Source organism: Osmerus eperlanus, chromosome 11, assembly GCF_963692335.1.
Source record: "Osmerus eperlanus chromosome 11, fOsmEpe2.1, whole genome shotgun sequence".
NCBI classification, from domain to species: domain Eukaryota; kingdom Metazoa; phylum Chordata; class Actinopteri; order Osmeriformes; family Osmeridae; genus Osmerus; species Osmerus eperlanus.
Genome location: NC_085028.1, coordinates 6,867,729 through 6,892,728, shown reverse-complemented (window position 1 = coordinate 6,892,728; position 25,000 = coordinate 6,867,729). Strand labels below are relative to the sequence as shown.

The 25,000-nt window shown below is 48.7% G+C and overlaps 1 protein-coding gene across 1 annotated transcript in view; it reads left to right on the top strand.

Moving 5' to 3' along the window:
- The first annotated feature begins 4,042 nt into the window (after window positions 1-4,042).
- The window catches only part of LOC134029172 (glutamate receptor ionotropic, kainate 4-like), a 98,459-nt gene continuing 77,501 nt past the window's right edge, over window positions 4,043-25,000 (top strand). The window contains exon 1 of the mRNA XM_062473192.1: window positions 4,043-4,171. The gene's annotated coding sequence lies outside the window, so the exon portion shown is untranslated. The remainder of the gene's footprint in view (window positions 4,172-25,000) is intronic.

Genomic DNA, 25,000 nt, shown 5'->3' with positions numbered 1-25,000 from the left:
AGACGGATGCAGAGACTGAGGCAGACATACTTACAAGTGGAGGCAGCAATAAAGGCAGAGATGGAGACAGACAGGAGCAGAAGCAATGCTGAAACATTGACTTGTAGAGGCAATGATGGAGGCACACAGAGACAGAGGCAGTCAGAGGCAAACAGAGGTTGTCTAAAGAGTTTATGAAAGCCTGTTTACCTGAAACACATTAGTGTTAAAGGAGTTTATATGCAAATGCAGAGTACCAGCATCAATATGTTTGTTCCTCTACTCTTTCATAGATTTAGACTGACAGACCGTACTGATTTCATAAGCTCTTGTGTTTAGGTAGCTGAGATATCGAGACACATCGATCCTTTACTGCTATACCACCTCAAATATTGACTTCAACAAATTCAAAGCCATCCCATATTGTCATTTGTCCATGTCAATATTCCTTTGATTGTGTAGTTAAGGGGTTGGGGGTTGTAAAAGTTAGCGGTTGTAAAAGTCCACAATGGTCACGAAAAATCCAAAGTATGAGGTGAGTGGGCACGGTTCAGAAGCCCTCACCCATATCCATCATAATCCAGATTAACAACGAGGATTGATGCCCATGCCAGACGCCCAGCACTGGAAAATCCATACCTCTGCTGCTCGTCTCATAACACATTGATTTTGTGAAGAAAAATCAGTGCATGTTGGTAGCATGACACTGGCTACCATGTGGTGCATGTAGGGAAGGGAAAGAAGAAATAATATAAAATACTAAATAAAAAAAAGCCATGGCAAACTATTTATAGTCCCCACTTAAAGAACCTATTGGTTTCCTGTTCTGGCCCGTTCAAGCAGAGGGATTGATGGAAAACCTCTTCTCAACTCAGACAACATTCAGCCACAACAGGTTCACGTCCAACAATTCAGTTCTGCCTGCACTCACACACTCCAGGAGTGGGAATGGTGTGGAAGAGAATGGAACCTCCGGTGAAGGAATGTGTGTGTGTGTGTGTGTGTGTGTGTGTGTGTGTGTGTGTGTGTGTGTGTGTGTGTGTGTGTGTGTGTGTGTGTGTGGGGAGGGGGTACATGGTGTGTTTATGCTCCTTCTAATGACATCTCCAGGAAAAGCGAAAGAGAGCGAGAGACAGAGAGAGAGAGAGAGAGAGAGAGAGAGAGAGAGAGAGAGAGAGAGAGAGAGAGAGAGAGAGAGAGAGAGAGAGAGAGGAGAGAGATTTGGAGAGAAATAGAGGAAAGTACATTTTTGTCTGGCTGACTAGGTGCGTTAGTTTACTGTAGGCATGCAGTGCACTGCTCTAGGTCCCAGTAGGTCAATGTTATTTTGGTCAGAAAAGACCTTGAATGTCGCTGACTGTGCTTGTGGTACAAAGAGAAACACTACATACCACTGACATTACTGATAAGAGAGATAGCTACGGAAAACACTATCTGACAAATTGGTGGGAGTATTAAAGTTTGTGTGGAATCCTTGAGCCTTGAGGCGAAGCTCGCTTTCTCCCAGCAGATGGTCCAAAAATGCTTAAAGACGATTTTACAAGGTCTCTTTTTACGTAATACAGCATTTGCACTGCAGCAAGTTGTGTGTATTTTAAAAAGTGCCCTGCAGCTATCAAGGGAACAAGGTCTCAACCAATCAGCTAGCAAGGGAATGGGGCCTTAACCAGTCAACTGGCAGGGGAGTGGGGCCTTTAACAATCATGAATAAACCAACAGCGGTTGTTTGTCAACCAAAACAACTTTCAGATTTGAATCTGATCTAATCAGTAAAAGCAGATTTTGGCTCCCTGATCGTTAATTACATGCACATTCCGCGTTGTTGCGACGTGTTTTGAACCTGTAATCTTGTCTCCGCTACATCCACTTCCCCCAGATATGTCAACGCCTAATCAAAAACTGCTGCTAACTTAGAATTCTTAAAAATATATATATTGCTTGGATTCTTTCAACTATTTCATCCTCTGATTGGGAAAATAGTTTCCTGTTGAGGGTGACTGAGTTCAGATACTGATGGAATAGTGTTCATCAAAGTCATGCACTCCCACAAACAGCTTTGCTAATGGAGACTTGGCTACGCTCAACACGGTCATTAGCCTTAGGTATAACTTTGCTACTTCGTACTTCCGATTATATCATACAGTTCATCAATTCCTGCCATAACACAGTCATAATCACAAATGATTAACACCAGATTATAGCATGATGTGCACATAGCTGAAAGTGCTACAACATTAGTTTCTGGTGTAGGCGTTGTTGTCTTCATGAGTAGTGATAAAACTGTTTGATTGTAGTATTTTGTTATTACTAAGTTGAATAATACGCAGGGGATGTATGAAGAGAAATAGAGTCTCAAGCGAGAGGGAGAACTCCAGGTCTCTCCACAGTCTCTCTGTGTCCTGGGAGGGTTTTTGAAGATGGCAGGATATTTAGAGACACATCATCTACGCTGTGGCATCTCTTCAGAAGGCTGTCTCTTCTCCCTCTCTACTCCCACTCTTCTCCCTCTCTTCTCCCTCTCTCCTCCCTCTCTCCTCCCTCTTTTCTCCCTCTCTCCTCCCTCTCTCCTCCCTCTCTTCTCCCTCTCTCCTCCCTCTCTTCTCCCTCTCTCCTCCCTCTCTCCTCCCTCACTCTACATGCCCTTCGACTGGATCCCGGTGTCTTGAAATATTCATGTTATGGTTCCTTTGTCATTCATACCCACACTCCTGCTGCCAGAAACACTGCTTTAATCTCAGGCTAGTGTATACAGACACATTAGGGGTAATCAAGGACAACGCTTGTCGAGGGTTTGTTTGAGTGCGTGTCGGTTGACTTTTGTGTTTGCGTGTGTGTGGGTTTGCATTTGTGTGTGCTTGGTTTGTGTGTGTGCCTCTGAATGCGCGTGAGTATGTGTCTCTTTGTGTCTGTGTATGTTTGTGCGATACCTTGCAGGCTCGTATGTGAACGAGTGGATAGGTGTATTGTTTATAGATAAAGCAGCATCTTTGTATTCTCTGTCAGTCTTTTACAAGTCTTCTTCGGCGTTGTGGACCATCTGTTTACTTCCTGTGGCACCAAGGGCCTCTACTGTGATTTAAGGGCCCATGTTTCCACTCTGATCTCCTCCGGGCCTTTGAGATATATTCATGCAAGACGTGGATTAGTCAACCCGTGAGTTATCGCATCGTGTAGGACTTGATTGAAGGTAGACTAGGAATCACTTGTGTTTAAACTTGTGTGTGTATATGTGTGTGTATATGTGTGTGTATATGTGTGTGTATATGTGTGCGTGCGTGCATGCTAACGATCCATGATCCAAGTTATGTCACTAGTAATGTTCATGTGGACTGAGGGTCCACGTGATTCTTGCAGAAATATTAAGTGAATAGGTATCTCTCTCCCTCCCTCTCCCCCCTCTCTCCCTTACTATCTTTATCTACCACTCTCTCTCCCTCCATCTCTCACTCTCTCACCCTCTATCTCTCTCTTCCTTTCTCCCTCACTCCCCCCTCCCTCTCTCCCCCATCTTTCTCCCTCCCAGTCCCTTCTTCCCTCTCTATCTCTCCAAGGGGAAGGTTTAATTTCTCTTCTGAGAAAGGGTGCTATTAAAATGCAATAACATGAGATTAATGTTCCTCATGTAAGTGACATTTACTTTCTCATTTACAGTGGATATTGTCTGGCAATATTGTGGCAGCCTTGTTTAGAATGCTGATGAGCTCCAAGGTGCAGTGGAACGGCTGTACTCAGCAAGCTCCACACCTTGGTAATGAACCTCAAGTTGCCGTGCTAAACAAATGCAGCATCTCTACCATCCTAAATGTTTTTGTCCTTCGGGAGCATCTTTACACAACACCAGCGTGTTTCAGTTTTTGAGGTCGATACATGCTATTTAGTGACACAACGAGTCAAATGTGAATGAAGCTAACCCTTGTTACTACTTATAATAATACTGTTTATTTGCAGCTTGTGGGTGGCTTCCAACACAGCAAATTGCTGGTTTCCAAAGTCAGGAGTATGCGAGATAAAGACCTGATATTGGGCTGTTGTTGTGTTTAAGGTGCTGTAGATCCCCCCCTGTCTGAACCCCAGAGCGCTGTGATGAGGAGAGCTGTGTAGCTGAGCTAAGCTGTCACCTCGACGACAACGGCTTCCTGTCTCCTGCGTGTCCCCATCATGGATTAGCGGTGCTCGACTCCAGAGAACTCAGGTAGGCCCTAATGCCATACCACCCCTCAGGTGGCCTGTGTGGGGGGGGGGGGAAGAAGGAGGGAAGGAGAGGGATAGACTAAGATATAGTGGGAGGGAGAGGTAGATAGGGAGAGAGAAAGAAATCAGAGGGAGAGGGGGGAAAGACGGAGCAAGAAGGAAAAGAGTGAGAAAGAGAGACCGAGCTAAAGAGAATAGTGAAAAGGAAAGAGAGCGGTGACGAGAGAGAGATAGCGAGAGGGAGAATGATGATAATAGTGCCACAGTGGTATAGAACATGCCAGAGGGAAGGACAGGGACTCTCTTTGTGAAGCCAAGGTTTTCTGTTTATTCAGACTCCGAGGGAGCAGTTATTCTACAGCTGCTGTATACAGCACAGTGCAGTATGCAGAGGAGTTGACTGCACTCTCCTTCCCCGTCATGTGCTGCATCATGTCCCCATGAGTGTGCTGGTTTTGTGAGAAGAGGAGACCATCAGAGAAACCTTATGGACCAACCGTCAGACAGAGGCACTGTTCCAGAATTTGTGTGTGTGTGTGGGAGTCTGTACCAGCATAGGTAGACCCCCTCTCTCTTTCCTGTAGCTTTCAATCTTTTTGTCAACCTTTCTCTCTCTCTCTCTCTCTCTCTCTCTCTCTCTCTCTCTCTCTCTCTCTCTCTCTCTCTCTCTCTCTCTCTCTCTCTCTCTCTCTCTCTCTCTCTCTCTCTCTCTCTCTCTCTCTCTCTCTCTCTCTCTCTCTCTCTCAGGACAAACTGTTGACTCAAGTCACTGATAGAAATTCACATTCCTGCGCTGCTTAGTAACAGGCTTTTCCCATTTCTCTAAGTAGTGCAGCCTCTCCACAGGCGGCTGGGCTCAGCATACCAATGACTGGCCCGGCGCTGGTGCTTCACAGCACCCACCCCTAGCACTGAACTCTGTTCAGACACAGCCGTCTAGGATGCTGTTTCTGCCACAGCACTCTGTACAGACACAGCCGTCTAGGATGCTGTTTCTGCCACAGCACTCTGTACAGACACAGCAGTGTCCTCGGTGTGAGAAGGGAGGAGGTCACGACGATGCCAGCTGCATGTCTAGTCGTAGTGTGTATGTGTGTGTGCTTGTGTATTTACATACCTGGATGAATGGGTGTTGATCGAAGTCATCAGTCCAGTTTAGTCTAATGTGCCACTGGGGTTCTGTATCTTACTCTCTTCCTCTCCCTCTCCCTCCCTGAACCTCTTTGCCTCTCTCTCTCTCTCTCTCTCTCTCTCTCTCTCTCTCTCTCTCTCTCTCTCTCTCTCTCTCTCTCTCTCTCTCTCTCTCTCTCTCTCTCGCTCGCTCTCCATCTGTCTCTTCATCTCTCTTTCTCTCCCTCTCTCTTCTACTCTGTCCCCCCCTCTCTCTCCCACCACCTGAAAGCGACTGATAAGCCCATGCCGATGTTTGTCAGTGCTGCCTCACAGATTACTCCTGACGGAGGAAAGAAGAGAACGAGGCAGAGCGAGAGAGCGAGAGAGCGAGAGAGCGAGCACCGGAAAGCGGGGTACAGAGAGAACAGAGAGCCTTAGCAAAGCCAGGTGGTAGACTTTGTCAGGATTACGTCTGGCCTTGTCTGGCCCTCGCCTGCACGTACCGTGTTCAAGCAGAGCTTCATGACTCTCATGGACGCCCCGTGTAATCAGTGCACAGTTCGACTTTTCCCGAGTCATCTGGGGTAAAAAGACAGATGAAAAGGGGTTTTGATGACAAGACACGCCGCAAATGACCCGAGACCCTTTATGAATATGAATGAAAGCTGCAGCGTGTGTGTGTGAGGTGTGTGTGCTAGAGAGACTGTGTATATGTGTGTGTGTGTGTATGAGAGAGCCAGCCTGGCCACCACAGGTTGCTGACGGGAGTATAATGCTGTGTAATAACAGCTCTTACTGCTCCCACAAAGGCTTCTCTCCACCCGGAGAGAGAGGAGAAGGCAGAGAGAGAGGAGAAGGCAGAGAGAGAGGAGAAGGTAGAGAGAGAGGAGAAGGCAGAGAGAGAGGAGAAGGCAGAGAGAGAGGAGAAGGTAGAGAGAGAGGAGAAGGCAGAGAGAGAGGAGAAGGCAGAGAGAGAGGAGAAGGCAGAGAGAGAGGAGAAGGTAGAGAGAGAGGAGAAGGCAGAGATAGGAGAAGGCAGAGAGAGAGGAGAAGGCAGAGAGAGAGGAGAAGGCAGAGAGAGAGGAGAAGGTAGAGAGAGAGGAGAAGGCAGAGAGAGAGGAGAAGGCAGAGAGAGAGGAGAAGGCAGAGAGAGAGGAGAAGGCAGAGAGAGAGGAGAAGGCAGAGAGAGAGGAGAAGGCAGAGAGGGAGGAGAAGGCAGAGAGAGAGGAGAAGGCAGAGAGAGAGGAGAAGGTAGAGAGAGAGGAGAAGGCAGAGAGAGAGGAGAAGGCAGAGAGAGAGGAGAAGGCAGAGAGAGAGGAGAAGGCAGAGAGAGAGGAGAAGGCAGAGAGAGAGAAGGCAGAGAGAGAGGAGAAGGCAGAGAGAGAGGAGAAGGCAGAGAGAGAGGAGAAGGCAGAGAGAGAGGAGAAGGCAGAGAGAGAGGAGAAGGCAGAGAGGGAGGAGAAGGCAGAGAGAGAGGAGAAGGCAGAGAGAGAGGAGAAGGCAGAGAGAGAGGAGAAGGCAGAGAGGGAGGAGAAGGCAGAGAGAGAGGAGAAGGCAGAGAGGGAGGAGAAGGCAGAGAGGGAGGAGAAGGCAGAGAGGGAGGAGAAGGCAGAGAGAGAGGGGAAGGCAGAGAGAGAGAGGGGGAGCAAGATCGGGAGAGGAGAGAACGAGACAAGGGATAAAGAAAGTGGTGGAGAGAGGGAGAGGAAAGAGATGGGAGAGGGAGGGGCAGAGAGAGGGATGTTCAGGTTTACAGTGAGAGAGGGATGTTCAGGGTTACAGTGAGAGAGGAATGTTCATGGTTACAGTGAGAGAGGGATGTTCAGGGTTACAGTGAGAGAGGGATGTTCAGGGTTACAGTGAGAGAGGGATGTTCAGGGTTACAGTGAGAGAGGGATGTTCAGGGTTACAGTGAGAGAGGGATGTTCAGGGTTACACCGAGAGAGGGGTGTTCAGGGTTACAGTGAGAGAGGGATGTTCAGGTTTACAGTGAGAGAGGGATGTTCAGGGTTACAGTGAGAGAGGGATGTTCAGGGTTACACCGAGAGAGGGGTGTTCAGGGTTACAGTGAGAGAGGGATGTTCAGGTTTACAGTGAGAGAGGGATGTTCAGGGTTACAGTGAGAGAGGGATGTTCAGGGTTACACCGAGAGAGGGGTGTTCAGGGTTACAGTGAGAGAGGGATGTTCAGGTTTACAGTGAGAGAGGGTGAAATTTGTTTTTAGGACAGAAGCAGAGAAAAACAGAGGTAGAAAGAAGTGGTGAAAGACTGACAGAAAGTTAAGGTCAAGGGATTTAATTATCAGCCTGCTGAACAACACTGGCATATTTACAATGTTATTATGCATTTCATATTTACACAGTGTGTACCGTGTGTGTGTGTGTGTGTGTGGGGGGGGGTCTTTGTGTGTGTGTTTGTATATGAGGTGCTGAGTGTGTGTGTGTGTGTGTGTGTGTGTGTGTGTGTGTGAGTAAGGCGCTGAGTGTATGTGTGTGTGTGTGTGTGTGTGTGTGTGTGTGAGGCCCTGGGATGGTGCTGATCCTCTGTTGTCCTTCCCAGCTAGCTTCCCACTCACATCCTCTCTCTACCCTGCCCCCCCTTGTTTGATCACAGCTGTTTAAATACTTCCTTCAATATTTGTGTGGTCAATTGTTGTTTGTTTTGTAATCTGGTTCTTTGACAGCCTGGTTGTTTGATAACCTGGTAGTTGCTTGGCTAAGTAAGGGTACAATGTCTACTTTTCTGCTAGACATTCCCTCCCACATGCCTGAAAACTCCAGTAGAAAATGAAATAAGGAGATTGGAAGAGGGGGCGAGGAGGAGATATATGAATAAAAAAATGGATAGGAGATATGAATTTCTCAGCTCAATCTGGTTCCTACACACTTGATCTGCTTTGGGGTGGGGCAAGTGGAAGGGGGGGGGGGGGCAAGGTGGGTGTGTGTGTGGGGGGGCTGAGCGGTTCACTGGTTTACACTCATATCTGATCCTGAGTTGATCTGGAGGAACACACCACACACACAGCAGGTTGGGTGTAGAATACGGAGGGCAGGTGGTGAACAACCCTGTCACTGGCCCCGCTCCCCTGTCACTGGCCCCACCCCCCTGTTACTGGCCCCACCCCCTTGTTACTGGCCCCGCCCCCTCGTCTGCTGCTCGTCTTTATTCTCTTGCCCAATCTATCTCCTCCTCGGTCTCTCTTTCACCTTCTATTTCTCTCTCCCTCTTTCTCTTTTCCCCTCTCTCCGTCTCCCCCCTTCTCCATCTTTCTTTCCCTCTCCTCCTTTCTCTGTCTCTGTTACACCTCCCAGGGTCAGGGATGTTATCAGCAGGGCAGACGTGCTCCGTGAGCATCACACACAATTCCACCAGCAACCAGGAGCAGCACCCCATCAAAGACCACAACGGTCCATAAAACACACCTGAAGCAGGCCCTCTGCTATGGTCCGCCCCCATTTCGATATATATGAACTTTTCACTATCTCCTCTAGCCAGGAAACACAGGGAGAGGGCTCCTGGGCGCTCTAAGTTGCCGTAGCAACGTTTCCACTTCCCGTATTGCAGAGGACCGAGGAAAGAGGAGGAAAGAGGAGAGGAGGGTAGCGTAAAGGGGAAGAAAGGAGGGAAGAGGAGAGGAAAGGGGAGGAGAGGAGAAGAGAGGAGGGGAGAGAAATGGAAGGGAGAGGAAAGGGAAGGAGAGGACTGGAGGGCCAGCTGGCTCCAGTGGTGTGTGGTGAGGGGTGGTATTAGCTGAGCTTGGTAAACACTCCAGCAGCACCCAGACGCCAGGCATCACTAGTCAAAGTACTGGTTGGCCGTCACTGTCCAAGCTCTGATGGATGGATTCACTTTGTTCTCCAGTTATGTTGGTAATGCCTGTTGCCTCTAGGATAAGGGTGGCCATGGTTCTGTTAGCAACGTCTGATGACATTGGGACCATAAAGTTTGGGGTTCTGTCAATACTTACTGGCACGAGAAAGTCAGTAGACTGCACATACTGCAGGGAAAACGGCAAAGAGAATGATACGTGGTATGTTTGGCGCATTCCACCCACCCACACCCACATACACACACAGATACCCTCACACAGGGTCTGAGAGTGATGGCAGGGTTGGTGGTTCAGGTACCTGAGTAGTGTAAGTGGTAGTGACCATCCTCCCCTTTACACAGTAGGGTATGTAACATAACAGGGTTGCTGCTCCCTCTCTGGCTCCCAGCAGGGCTGCCTGGAGGACAGCTCACCACAGATCCTCTCTCCTTCTGCTCTCAGCACTCGCCCAGGCGTGAACGAGACTGGAGTGACAAGGTGGAGAAGGGAGGGAGAGAGGGGTGGAGAGGAGGAGAGGAAGCGACGGTGGGCAGATAGGAGGAGAGGCAGGGGGGAAAGGGAGGAGAGGAAGGGAGGGTGGGTTGGGGAGAGAGAGGAGGAGAGGAGGAGATGCAGGGAAGGGAGAGGAGGAGAGAAGAAGGAGCAGGGGAGGAGAGAGGTTGAGAATGGGGAGGAGGCAGCACAGGGGAGGAGATGGGAGGGTGTAGAGGAGGGTGACAGCAGGGAAAGAGAGTATAAGAGGCGTCGGGGCTCGCTGACTGACAGCTCCTTATCGGCCCTACCTCTGGGTGATCAGAGCCTGGCGGGGTCAGGCTGAATTAAAGCCTGAGCTAATTAAAATGTCCAGGATACGTGTGGGGCTGCCGTCGCCTTGTCTCTCTGCCACACGGCGGCCTGCCGAGATATGAGGATGGCATAGTAATAGAACAGGTCTGAGTCATGAGAGAGGTCAGAGCACAGCCTTTAGTTCAGCACGATCAGATCACTCTGAAGACGGTCTATTGCCTCTTTTTCTCTCTCTGTCTATCTCTCCCTTTTACTTTCTCTCCTCCTCTCTCTTTTGCCATTTTTCGGTCTTTGCGTTTTCTCTGTTTGGAGGACTGGGGTTCTTAGCCTTGAATACAGGACCTGTCCCTGTGTGTGCATGTGCACGTGTATGGGGTGAAATCAGTGTCACCGGTTCATATGCAAATCGCACAGTAGCGCCTGCACACGCCTGCGCGATGATATCAAACCTCTGAAGGCACGCGAGAACCCTACATAGACTTGCAATGGACACGGGCGTTGACACACACGTCACACACACGTCACGTAGGCGTCACGCTGGCGTCGTGCACACGCGTTTCATTGACGTGTGAACAGCGTGTCGGCCTACGTGTCGTGTACACTACACCTGACATACGCCTCAAATACGCGAGACCTACGCCTACGGGAACCCTACGCCTAAGTGTTTTATAGATATCTAGGCGTGCGCACAGGCAGGTTTCATGTGTGCTTGCATACTAAAATGCCTTATAAAACGCACGCTTTAGCAGATTACACCCCAAACATGTGATTGTGTGTGTGTGTGTGCGCATGTGTACGTGTGTGTGTGTGTGTGTGTGTGGGAACCGGGGTGCAGTCTTAAAAGGTCACAGTAGGATGGTCTGAGCTCGCCTTCAGGCCAGGCCTATGGAGCATCTGTTCGTCTTAGATTAAGAGGGAGGGAGGAGGGGGGGGGTAGACTCCTGGATCCATGTTGTCCACACAGCCAGACCTAGACTCTGGGTCAGACATGGAGGATCCATGTTGTCCACACAGCCAGACCTAGACTCTGGGTCAGACATGGAGGATCCATGTTGTCCACACAGCCAGACCTAGACTCTGGGTCAGACATGGAGGATCCATGTTGTCCACACAGCCAGACCTAGACTCTGGGTCAGACATGGAGGATCCATGTTGTCCACACAGCCAGACCTAGACTCTGGGTCAGACATGGAGGATCCATGTTGTCCACACAGCCAGACCTAGACTCTGGGTCAGACATGGAGGATCCATGTTGTCCACACAGCCAGACCTAGACTCTGGGTCAGACATGGAGGATCCATGTTGTCCACACAGCCAGACCTAGACTCTGGGTCAGACATGGAGGATCCATGTTGACTTGATCTCCTCCAACCAGCTCCTTCCACCTTATATTTTCTTCCCTGAGATGGACAACGTGGATGAACGCTTGCGCAAAAATAGAAATAAATATGCTTAAACGGCATACGGCGTCCTCTGGTCATTTGGAGATGCATCGAGTCATCGTCGTGGAAACGATTACCTAAGCGAAGGATAGATGTCCCTGTCCTGGAGAGGAGAGACAGTTCACTCTTATGACCCCACGCTCTTACGGATACCGTAACAAGATGCTCTCCCTCTCTCTCTGTCTCTCTCTGTCTCTCTCTCTGTCTCTCTCTCTCTGTCTCTCTCTGTCTCTCTCTGTCTCTCTCTCTGTCTCTCTCTGTCTCTCTCTCTGTCTCTCTCTCTCTGTCTCTCTCTGTCTCTCTCAGCCCAAATGACGATACATACCAGAACCATCCAGACCGTTCCTCCTGAACTTCCAGAAACGTCGATTCCCAAACGACTTTCCATACCCAATCCCCAATTAGTCAGCTGCACCATCAATTGTCTTGGTAACCTATCCGATACCCATCCACCGATGCGCTGCCATGGCGATGGAGGCGGGGTTCTAGAGGATTAACAGGAGCCCCTTATCAGTACTGTCGAGGACTCAGATCTCATATAAAGATGTGTGCCCAGCCCTAATGTTTTGGCTTGTTATTTCCTGTGTTATCTTAGCAGCTGATTGCTTTATAACCAGCGTTCCGGACCAGGGAGGGTGTGTGTATCATTTTGTGTGTGTGTGTGTCTTTTTGTGTGAGTGTGTGGGTGTTTCTGGGGACACATTGGGCTGGTGTCTGTGGTTATTCTCCGAAAGCGTGATTACTCACCAGCCAGCTGTGAGATCCATTAATCTATAGCCTGGGTTGAGCAGCTCCATGCTCAGGGTGGGAAGGGGAGGGGGGCGAAGGGAAGGGGGAGGTGAGTGTGGAGGGTGGGAAGGTTGGAAGAAGGAATAAGGGGGCACAGGTGTAATAGCTCACGGTCGACAGGCCATGAAGCCTACAGGGAAAACTGTTGCAAATGGGTAGCATCCCTCCATTTCTCTGCCATGTGGACCAGACTAAGGGCTGGAGTTATCCGTGTTTTCAGGTAGTATGCCGGTCCGCTCTACTTTCCGGGCTGTCAGAGAGACAGGCTCCAGCCTATAGCCATCAGGTCAGGCTGGGAGCCATGATTCAGGGGGAAGATGGATGACTCTCCCTGGAGCTTATCTAGAGCTCAGCTAACCCTCTCTTTCTTTACCACTCTCTCTCTTTCTTTACCCCTCTCTCTCTCTTTTTCTTTACCCCTCTCTCTCCTCTGTCTCTTACTCCTTCCCGTCTCTCTCCCCGAGAGACCCTCCTCTCTCTCCTCTCTCTTTCCCCAATCTCTTTCCCACTCTCTCTCTCCCTCTATGTTCATCCCTCTCTCTCTCTCTCTCTCTCTCTCTCTCTCTCTCTCTCTCTCTCTCTCTCTCTCTCTCTCTCTCTCTCTCTCTCTCTCTCTCTCTCTCTCTCTCTCTACCTCTCTCTCTCTCATTTGAGGTGTTAGCCTGTGAAACCAGAGAAGAAAGGTTGACAGTAACTCTACACACAAGAAACCCCATTTAGAACCAGAAACAGTTCAGCCCTCTCGAGTGCTCCATCACGAGAGCCCTTAAAAGCCTGAATAGGAGAAATTACATTTAAAGACTCTAGGTCAAATTGAACAACAAAATAATTTTCTCAAGCTTAATCACTGAGGAAATCTTTTCTCTTTTATCGTGTTAAGCTAATGAGTGGCATCAAGCTGTGTTCCTTCAGAAAAGTGAATGTTTTATTTTAGCGGATCCTAATCTTTCCTTTTCATACTGTATCGGCACCGATCCAGATTGTTGTCAAGATCTTTAAAGGGCTTTTTATCTTCCCCGAGCTCTACTAGTTGATGGGATAACTGTCTAGAACTGGGTGTGGAGGCCCACTCACCTTTTTATGACCCCAAGTGATTCATATTTTACACTTTCCGAGATGTATAATAAAGAGTGGTTGATGACCGATTCACCCTTTCACAGTAATATTTCTGTTGCACTCTAAATAGAAATCTAGGTGTTGGACACAGTCTGTGAGGCCATAGTAACTGGATGATGTATGAATAACACAAAAGCTTATTATAAATTAAACTTTGTGGTTCCTATGAGGCGTGTGAAGTCTCCATTTCGTATTTACCTGGCAGAGCGGAGAGCGGAGGGAAGTGAAACACATTCACATTCCCTGAGGATGTTCAATTTGCCGTCTGCCACCGATGATGTGTGTCCCCTGTCGCTCTCCGTAGCAGAACGATCGCACCCGCGACCATAGATGACTCCAGCCTCACGTCCTCAAATTGAATAAGTCAATATAATAGGCCGGGAGCTGACACTGCGATCAGATTAGAATTGCAGACGCCCCAACAAACAGGGAATTTAATACGGTTCCGTGTGAAACTTTCTCACTTTCCAGTGTTCTAATGTTCTTTACAGTGCAGCAAATGTATCTCCTCAAGGGAGCAAGCTTGTGCTAAGCATCTGTAGGTCCACTGCCTTCCAACATAGACAGCTTGTCCTTGGACAACTTGTTTTCTGTTTGGAGCGGATGAAGTCTAGAGATCTCTTTGATTCGTTAAACCCTCTCTCTTTCTCTCTGCTTCCTACCTTCCCCTCTCCCTTCTCCTCATCTGAGTAAGAGATGTTATTTTTAGAGGCTACGCCAGATCACCTCAGTGATGCGTCTTTATTGTACAGCGAGTGGAAAGGCTGCTCTCTGATTTTGCGTGTGGATAATTACGTCTCTACGTCTTTAATATCAGCATCTTTATAAGATTCACCCGTAGATGGATAATATTCCTCAGAAGTCTATTTTTACACTGGAAAGTGAAAACCTACTTAGCCATTTATACGGCTTGACACGTGCACAGTCACATTCTGAGAGAATGGCTAGTTTAAAAAAAGATATACATTTAATTAGTCTGGGTACAGCGGACATGGTGCGGTATTGGGGTATTGGTTGGTTGCTTCATTAATTGTTATGTATAGGATTTGATAAATATATTATTTGATAACATGTTAGGTCACCTGGAAGAAAGTGAGGTATGAGTTGGTTAGCTGGCATTCCAGAGAAATGTCTAGTTTTGAAGGACATTAAAGTCGTAACTTTCGAAGGGATAAACTATTCGTCCCTGTGACCATCCCTCGACCCTGACAAGTAAGAGCAGCATATGTGTGTAGAGAAGGAAGTGTGAGGATAGAGATACAAAAGGTGTGTGCCTGGGGGGGGAGGGGGGTGTTATATAGTTGTGAAGAAAAGCTAGAGGAAGAAGAAAGAGAGAGATAAATAAAGTGGGGAGTGAACAAACTGCCTTGTCGTCCTCGTCCCCCCCCTTTGTAATTGCACCACCCCTCCTGCCCACCAAACCAGATTTATCCTGACCGTAAGACTCTGGGAAGTGGAACCCCCCACCCCGACCCCTCCTAATACACACACACCTGCTCTGATGTTGTCGGAGCAGAGTGGGTCCAGTCCGTCTACACAGACGTATATTCACGCACTTAAATGCACACTTACTACCCTCCCTGCACAAATTGTCACTTGAATTAATCACAGTGGGTTCTGGAGGTTTGAACTGCACGTCTCTGCACTCTCAGCTACGTGTTTTAGGGTGGGGAGAGAAGGGGGGGTAGGCAGAGAGCAGAGGGGGAGAGTGGGATGTAAAGGAGGAAGAAGGCACGATGGGAGAATGAGAAGAAAGGGAGGTGGGGAAGAGGAGAAGGGGGGGGAGAGCTTGCCGGTGGGAGGGAGGTGTGATTGGTTATGTAGGAAGATGATAGGTTTCTGATGGAGCACTTGTTACTACAAGAGGAGAGATGAGATGGGTGCCAGACTTGTGCAAAACTGAGACTGAAGTTTGGGTCTGGGGAGACTGTGTGTTTGTGCTGGTTTGGAAATGTGTGTGTCACTGTTTGCAAATGGGTGTGTGGTTGTGTGTCATTGTGTACGTGTGTGTGTTCCTAGTGCATCGGTTTCCTCTAGCACTGTAGCTACTGTTGATTGGTCGAGAGAGATCCAGGGCGGACTGCTGTGTGACAGGAATGGAGCACCTGAACTAAGGGTGACTGTTAGACAGGCCGACACGGGACAGAGACCCACATACCCAGACAGACAGACCCACACATACAGACAGACATACAGACATACAGACATACAGACACAGACAGATCCAGACATACAGACATACAGACACAGACAGACAGATCCAGACATACAGACACAGACAGACAGATCCAGACAGATCCAGACATACAGACATACAGACATACAGACACAGATAGACAGATACAGACATACAGACCTCCAGGGACTCGTCATTTTCATTTGAAGGTTCATTAAACATTTTGTTTTAAATGTCTTACCATGACCAGTCTCTCATTGGATGGTCTGGTTGCTATTGGACAGTCTTGGCAGCCTATTTGTTAATATTGGTCTTGGCGGCAGTGCCCTGTCTCCATGGTGACCATCTGAACTCAACGGCATCTTCTTGATGGATAGTTGTCCAGCCAGCTCATCTGTCTCCCTCTTGGACCCACGCCAAGAAGTCCTGGCATTGTACTCTCCGCTCCTAAATTATAGTTTTTTTGTCCGTTTTCCATTTCCATTCACAGACACCAACATTATCAAAACCTTTTAAAGACCGTTCGTCACACTGCCCAGACAGGAGAACAGCATCACCTTCCATCAAAATATAATCATCACCTAAAAAACGTGGCACGTTGTGGCTGGCTGTGTTCTGGAACGTTCTGATTGCCCGTGAGGAAAGTGGATGCGGCAGTTCTGTTTGGTAATCCTTCTGCTAGGAGACGTTTGTCATTTCCTTGTGTCCTAGCTCTACCATCACTCCCTCTTTGTCTCCTTCCCCATCGTTCCTTGTCTCCTCGCTTTGCTCCTACCCTTTCTCTACAACCTCATCTACCCTACCTCCTCTTTCCAATCCCCCCTGCACCTGTCTCTAACCCCCTCTTTCCTTATAATCCGCTAACCTATCTCCTGTCTCCTACCTCCTGTCTCCTACATTCTCTCTCCTTGTCTTCCCCTCCCCTATCTCCTGTCTCCTATCTCCTGTCTCCTATCTCCTGTCTCCTACCTCCTGTCTCCTACATTCTCTCTCCTTGTCTTCCCCTCCCCTATCTCCTGTCTCCTATCTCCTGTCTCCTATCTCCTGTCTCCTATATCCTGTCTCCTACCTCCTGTCTCCTGTCTCCTACCTCCTGTCTCCTATCCCCTCCCGACTCCAGCTGACAGCAGTGCTTTTGAGGCGCTGCCATGTCTCCGTGAGCCCGTGAGGAAATGAGTGTTACATTATTTATCGTCCCTTCACAACTTTATGTTCCTCGTTGAGGTGGTCACGCCATTGTGTCCTCTGTCTGCTTTTATGAGCTGGAGCCGGGGCCTCTCGCCGCGGCAGTCTAATGGAAATGTCAGTGAGGAAGTGTGGGAAGGATGCCTCTGGCCAGGTGCTGTGCGTGGCCCTCCTCACACTGAAGCACATCACACTTCACACCCAGGGCCACCATTTTTATGGTCTCGTCGTCAGCCTCAGAGACGGAGATGGTTGCGGGGGGGGGGGGGGGGGGGGGAGATCTGACCACCTCGGCAGTTTTAGATGCTTCGCTCCCAATTCTTATTTTAATTGAACAGGCTGACTTTTCTTTCATCTGCATTGAATGGGAACGAATGCATTATTATTTTTATTTTCATCTTTTTTTACCCCGCTGGTCTTTTTTCATCTCTTCTCCACACTCAAATCTTGAGACCCAGTGTCTCCAGGGCATGTACCTTACCCTCCCAGTGTCTCCAGGGCATGTACCTTACCCTCCCTGTGTCTCCAGGGCATGTACCTTACCCTCCCTGTGTCTCCAGGGCATGTACCTTACCCTCCCAGTGTCTCCAGGGCATGTACCTTACCCTCCCAGTGTCTCCAGGGCATGTACCTTACCCTCCCAGTGTCTCCAGGGCATGTACCTTACCCTCCCTGTGTCTCCAGGGCATGTACCTTACCCTCCCAGTGTCTCCAGGGCATGTACCTTACCCTCCCAGTGTCTCCAGGGCATGTACCTTACCCTCCCTGTGTCTCCAGGGCATGTACTTTGGCATGTCCTCGCGATGGTGCGGCTATACATTCATAGAAGTATTTTTCCATCCAGGTATCTTTCTGTATGATCCATTTTGTTATCTTCTTATCCCAGCCATTCTTATTGCATGCTTCAATAAACAGCTAATTTTTGATCTGTAAAACATAGTGATTGCTTGCTTTACAGTAGCAAAGGGTTAGCCACATAGCAGCACTATTACTTCTGAGTGACTTGTTCACGCTCGTGCTAAAGACTTATTATTCTGTCAAACTGTTCCTGTCAATAACAGTTTGAAAGCACTTAGCGCGGACAAAGTAACCAGTCATTTGAAATTGTTGGTGGCTAAATCTCCTTCACCTCATTAGATTAGGAACCAGACATGATTATTGCATCTGTCAATCACTGCTTGTTAACCTGCATTTGTCGCCGGACAGACGAACAAACCCACTAGGCAAATAATCCCAGGACACACCACAGAGACAGGAGGGTTTTTTGTTTGTTCATAAAATAGACTTATTTAGAATTCATAAAAACACCCTGGATAGGTTTAGCGGAGGCACAGTCAAATGGTGGTACCCAGTAAGGCTAGGGAATTAAACTAGGGTGAAAAAGCACACAGTAATGGGCACACAGCAAAAGCTCACCGGTCAAACCCGCACACGTAGTTAAGGGGACAGCAAAGGCACTCATTAACAGAGCACTGCACACAGATAGCACACATCACTACAATCCTCACAAGTGTACCTAAGGATCTCCAAGCCTTTACCTGTAACGCCCATTCAGCCCACCCCCAACACTATCCCCTGTCCAGGCAGGCAGGCTAACACACAGAACAGAAAAAAACGTCTGTTCGGTCGGGAACCCTCCCGAATAAAAATAATCAGAACAAACTCGGACCAGATTAGGGACTGTATTGGTAGGGCTGCACTAACAGTCCACCTAAGTGTAGGGCCGGTAAAAAGTTCTCTGGTCACAGTTCTAACTCGACGCCCGGCCAATGCCTTTCAGTTCACTCACGAGTGGCTGAGCCTGTTAGTTTGATGGGGCTTTCCCAGCCTGAATGACGTCACCCCTCGGGATCCCCAAAGAACGCCAGGAGTTGGATTCCGTGCCGCCCCGGAACCTGTCGACAGCAAACAAGCCGTGAACCTTCAATAAGCAACAATTACAGCCACTCATTCACGCTGCAGGGGATTTGTCGAAGTCACCGTCCTTTCTGATCTATTTGAGAGCGCAGAACTATATCGCTCGTCCAACGTCTCGGCTCCCTCCCCTCGGGACTCGGATGTTGTAGTCAGCGTTGAGCCCGTAACAGCAGCAATGAGCAGCGAAGATCGTAGCGAAGATCGTAGCACAGAGGATTGCTACCGTGGATCACCAACCTGCCGCCTCAGCTCGGTCGTGGAATCCTCCTCTCAGTTCGGCCTGTCCATCTCGCCGCCGTAAGTCTTTTTGTATCCAGCCCAATTGGGGCTCCACCAATCTGAGTTGGCCACTCAATCTCGCTGAAGACCTGCAGCCGTGTCCTATTAATTAGTCTTCGCACGGCAATAGTGGAGTGTCTGTTCGTGAGCGTATGGAAGAGCAGAGCAGCAGAAAGCACGGACCCGTGCTGGGTATTGTACAGTTCGCACTACAACACAAACATTTCCATCCCCATCACAGATTATTCACATGCATAAGTCATCCCTTAAAAACCAGACACAAAGCCTACACTACACATTTACTGGATGTGTATGGAGATGCTGTGCAGAAATGGCAATCGTAGTCGAGGAACCCGTGTGTGTGTTGCTGCATGTGTGTCTGTGTCTAATAGTGTAACGGAAGCTTAAACACTTCATTTTTAAACAGCCATCCAGCATTCCTCCTCCTCCACCACCACCATCCCTCCCTCCCCAGGGCCCAGCTCTCTGTGTCCGAGGCATGGGGAGATGATTGGAATTTACCACGGCTGATTTCAGATGTCAGCCTGGATGCAGACTCAGGCAGCCACGAGCAGACAGCAGGACAATAAAGACTGACAGATGCTGTTGTCACCTCTGGCATGTCACTAGCCCCTCGTACTCACAGATGTTACCGTGGCGTTGTGATGGTAACCCGGTTTTATTCAAATTTCCTATATCCACCCCAATGCATTTGTTTCACAGAACATGTGTGTGTACACTATGAGCATGAGGGATTGAAGTGCGTGGCGTTGACAGGGATAAGTCAATAGGTGCAAGTGAGCACATGGAACTCGTTTCTGATTGCTGTGTTTGGCGAGGATTATATGACTGGAAGTGGCTTCTCCCTGCAGGCATCCAGGCTGGTGCTGGCTGCCTGGGCTTCCTGGTGTAGGATAACCTCTGGAACTGCTCTTTAAGGCAGTATCAGACCCGCAGTCAAGAACCAATATTGAATCTCTTCTAATCCCTATCGTCACCACCAAAGCTTACACATGCACACACATACATTACACACACACACCATGGTAATACCATTGTTCAAAAGGGTGGACAAGGCTAGTACATAATTCCTCCAAAATTTCTCCATTAAGGAGATGAGCTTTACCGAGTTTAAAAAGGTCAACAATTAATTAAGGCCGAGACCACGTTTGCTGGCTGGGGCAACCCCATGGTTGGTATTAATAGACAGGCTGATGGGGTGGACAGAGTAGCCTAGCTGCTCTCTGGCCTCTTGTCTAAATGCCACGCCGGCGAGAGTGTTGACTCGGGCAGAATGCCACAGCGCTCCGTGTTGACTCTGGGTCGGAAGATGGAGTCCTCCTCAGCCTGCTAACGACCTATGCTAATACCTGCCGCGGCTAATGGCGAAGCTAACGGAGAGATAATGGAGAAAGGGGTGACACTACTTTATTTTTACGGTCCCATCTCACTCTCATTGCCGTTGGACTGGTGTCTGGAGCAGGTTTGTTTCCCAGGACGATTGACCGTCTGGTAATTACTCTACGTCGCGCAACGCGTTTTATCTCATTGGTTCAAAATACTTATTTGATTACCTCACGGAATGGGCTCTCCTACTTGGTGAGAAGTTGTTATTGTGTAATTAATCTGTTAGAAGAAACCTAGCTTGTAGATCAACAACCTGGTAATTAGTTGGTTCTAAGATAAAAACAGAACCAAACTCAATGGACCTGCACAGTAGTGTGGTTCTAGGCCTTGAGCACCCTCCCTCTCCCACCCCCCCTAACACACACAACACACACACACAAACACACACACCTCCTGCTTAAGGGTTATTGTATGGAACTTTCTAGATAACAGCAGGTCAAAGATTATTTGTTATGTATGAGCTCTTCTCCGAAATATGCTCTTTTTCTCTCCATTCCACTCTTTCCTTCTCTCTCCGACATTCCTGGAGATGAAGAGACATGCAGAACGGGCAAACAAAAACGCATAGAGGAATAAGAGCAAAACCCTCCCACATGATGCAGAAGCTGTTTGAAGCTGTTCAGTTGGACTGAACCCCTGAACATCGCCTTAGTGTGCGTACAGGAGCACACACACAGCAGTGAAGATGCCTCAGATCTGGATTCAATTGTTGTCCCGTGGGGGAGAAGCTTGGTAGGCAGGCATATGCAACTCCTGAATGGGGAGGGGGGCAGGGGGGGTGGGGGGCGGGGGGGGGGGCAGAGAGCCTATCACAAGGCTGAGCAGTCAGAAAGGCCACTGTCTCCATCTGACATTGGCACATTTCTCCTTTATGAACCATGCATGTGTGTTTGTGTGTGATGCGCTGAGGCTGTGTACTTTATATAAGCGTTCTGGTCGGCTGTTTAGCCCTGGATCCACAGGTCCATGGTAACCGTAGAAACACAGCGTTGGAAGCGTTTTGGTGAATGTGTGTGTCAGTGAGTACACTGGGATGTACCCTGGGGTTTGGTTTGTGCCCGAGGCGGACGGAGGGGGTGCGGGGGGGTGGGGGTTCGGGGGGGTGGGGGTGCAGGGGCGTGGGGGTGCGGGACGGGGGGGTGCGGGACGGGGGGGTGCAGGCAACCATGAGAACCAGACCTCCCTCCCACCACTCAAGCTCAAAATGTGCCTTAACTCTGATGAAGGTCTGGCTCTCCTCAACTTGAACTCTTCTGCCCTTTAAAAACACTTGTGACAACTTTTTTGTGTGTTCAGAAGATTTGGGGTAATAGGTTGAACATGGCCCCCCTCTCCGCAGAGGGGAAGCATCCACAACAGAGTCTAATAGGGACCCATTAGGTTGGGGAAATGATGGCCTGCAAGATGATAGCTTTGTTGAATTTTTTTGCTTTCCATTTGTGTGTCCCCCCCCCCAAAAAAATGGCTTTGAAACATCACAACAGCAGATCTTCATTTTGTCATTGTGAGATCTCTTTCTGCTCCCTCTCTAAAAGCCCATCAGTGGTTTGAAACCACTCAGACAAATTGAACAGGAAGCTTCCATCATGTTTTTTATTTTCGTTTTTTTTTGTTTGAGCAGCTTTCCATAGTTCTAGAAAATTGCTGGACCAGTATGGACAAATAAAGTAATTTTGAGCTTTTACAGATTCACATTTCATTCCCCGACAACGTCTAAGCACTCGTAATCATGCTTAGGACAAAAGGGCCATGTTGTGGTTCTGCCTCTGATTGTGCAGTGTGTTAAAGTCTCTGTGTGTGTGTGTGTGTTTGTGTGTGCCCCCACATACATATCTGCTGTCCATACCACACACACAGACACACACAATAGCAACTAACCTAGCCATGCAGCCTAAACAAAACCAAATGGCAAATGTTTTTCTCCACCAAATAAGTGTGCCTATAAGCTTAGCGATCAAGTAATTACTGTGTGTTTTATATCTGAACCAGTAATTCCAGTGTTGTGAAAACATTATATCTGCTATCTTACTGCACCAAGTGTGTACAATATAAGCCACAGTGATAGTGGGGTTTCTATCCTTTTTCTGGATCACTCATTGAGTGTGTGAGTCAAATGAGTGTTCAGCTGTGCACCCTCAGGGGATTTGAATGGAACAGTTGCGTTTAACCTTTCAATGGCTATTGGCTATTCACGCCGCAAAAATGCCTGACGGCTATTTATACAGCGAGGCCTTTTTCAGTTTAAGTTGTTGCTTGATTGAAGCTAAGTTGTGTTTTGACACGATGGCCGGCTGCCCTGGGGTGAAGCCAGACACTCAGGTGCTGGAGGACAGGGGACTGGGGTATGGGGGTGGGAGGGGGGGTGGATGGAAGGATGATGTGGTTGTAAGAAGAGGGGCTGGGGTGGTGCTTGGCGGATGCAGGGAGGGGTTGGATGATGGGGGGGGGGGGGGTGCAAAGGGGTTGTAGGGGTGCAGGGAGGCATTCACACTAATAGGAATTATTAATTAATTGTTTAAGTGAATGCCCTGCCATCCCTCTCTGGATTCTGGCTGTTATCTTAATTTCCTCTGCAATTTCAGGGGAAGTTTACAGTGCTTGATCATCTCGTCCTTGATTTACATTTTTGGCGTGGTGCCGGTTACCTTGGAGACGGAACATCACAACAACAACAAAACTTTCAAAAAAACTGCGCTCTTATTATGGGATGCGTGTCTGGCTTTGTGGCGGTTGCACAGATCAATCCACAGGCAGACATCTGGTGAAATCACAAAGGAACCGGATCAGAATCGACACCCGACGGTGTAGCCAATCACCGTTCTACACGGGGGCCTGGGTGAGTCATTACAGCAGGAAAAAATATTATTTTTGGTTAAGATTACGTCTAGAAAATATTATAAAACAGTTTCTAAAGCTTCCCAGAATTACTGTGGAAAGTAAAGCTTGTCTTGGAGGCTTTCAAAAGCCACTTCAAGCAGATTGTGTCTTAGTGAACGTCTCTGCAGGTGTAATTGGTGGACTCTGAGTCTGGCGTCTCCGCTGGCTCGGAGCCCACAGAGCGAAGACGAGGGCCCCGCCAGGTGTGTCTGCTTTCCTACCTGAGAGCTCCTTGTTCTCACGCCGCAAGACATGTCACACCTCCAGCGGCCCCGGCCCTCCCCAACCCACCCCATCGGCCCCCTCACAGACTCCCTCCTCCCAGTGCCGCAGCTGAAAGAGCTCTCCTTTTCTCACCCCGGTTCGCTTCTGAATAGACAATGACATTGTGATACGGCCCCCTCTCTCGTCTCCCACCCTTCCCCATACCCCGCCGGCCACAGCCTCTAAAGAGACCTAGATGACCTGGTCTGCCACCCTCATCTCCTCTCCAAGAGTCTTACCTCTTATCTCTATTCATGTTTATTCCCTGCGCTATCATAGCTGTTATTAAAGGCTGGTGGGGTGTGGATCAAGTGCTCTCTGCTGACTGACTGAGGTGACTCTTATCTGAATGTGCTGATTCCAGAATAAAAAACATCTCACGCTCGTAGGAAATTCAGACGAGAATGTGCCACAGCTGCACAATTTCTATTTATTTTATTTGTTTGTTTTGGACTGAATAGGAAAATATTCTCGTAGAGCGCACTGTGCCTGTCTTTGCTCAGCCCACTGGTTTTCGTATTGACACAGCCCTGTAAGTGAGTGGAGATTGGGGGAGGCAGTTTTGCGCTCTGCAAATCTAAGCTAGAATTTATGATCACACACACACATACCCTCACACACCACTCACACATAACCTCAAAGACATACACAAGCATTCACATCAGCAACCACAATCGCACACACGCCCTTCCACATCACTTACACACAACCTCACACACACACATTAGCATTCACATCAACATACCCACACAAACACACCACTTACACATCACTTACACACAACGTCACACAGCAACGTCCTGCCCTGTGTCCAGGAACCCCTCCGCAGGGCAGGAACTGAGGACAGACCGGTTGGCTGGCAGGATGATATCTCATCTCTCTAGACTTGGCTCTCTGTCTGGCCTCATTTGGCTCAGCGCTGCATTTCTCAGTTTGTCAGAGCAACTGACAAATGGCATACACACTAGACGCAATGCCAAACACTGCCTCATAGAGGAACCCTGTCCCCAACCCTGTCCCTAATTATGTCCCCAACCCTGTCCCTATTCTGTCCCCAACCCTGTTCCCAACTCTACCCCCAACCATTTTACATAGCTAACTCTCCAAAAGAAGTTGAAGGAACTTACTGTCAAAGTACACCCCCCCACACTCCTCCTCCTTCCCTGCCTCTGAGACTAATAAAGGCATGTTGAGTTGGTAGAGCAGCACTGTTCTCCTGAGACCTCCTCCTACGCCCCCTCCCTCCCTCCCTCTCTCCCTCTTGTCTCTCCTCCAGGGAGACTACACTCCCTTCCACCCCTTTTTGTCTCCTCGAGGGAAACCACTCTCTCTCTCCTCCCTCCTCTTCCCCTCTCCTACCCCCCTCTCCCTACCCCCTCCCTCTCCTCTAGCTAGACACACACACATTGATGCTGGACTGAGAGAGGATGGTCAAATACTATATACAAAAGCATTAAAGATGATATAAAACTCAAATTGTATGCAGAATTAACGCTGCATAGTGGGGGTACAATCCTGCAGACGTGGCACATGTACATACAATAACTCATGTGAGTTGTCCTCCTCATCCCATCGCTTGGCTGCTGACTGCGTCTGCCCATAGTTTTCATCCGGAACCAGAGTGATTACTAAATCACCAATCCCACTTCC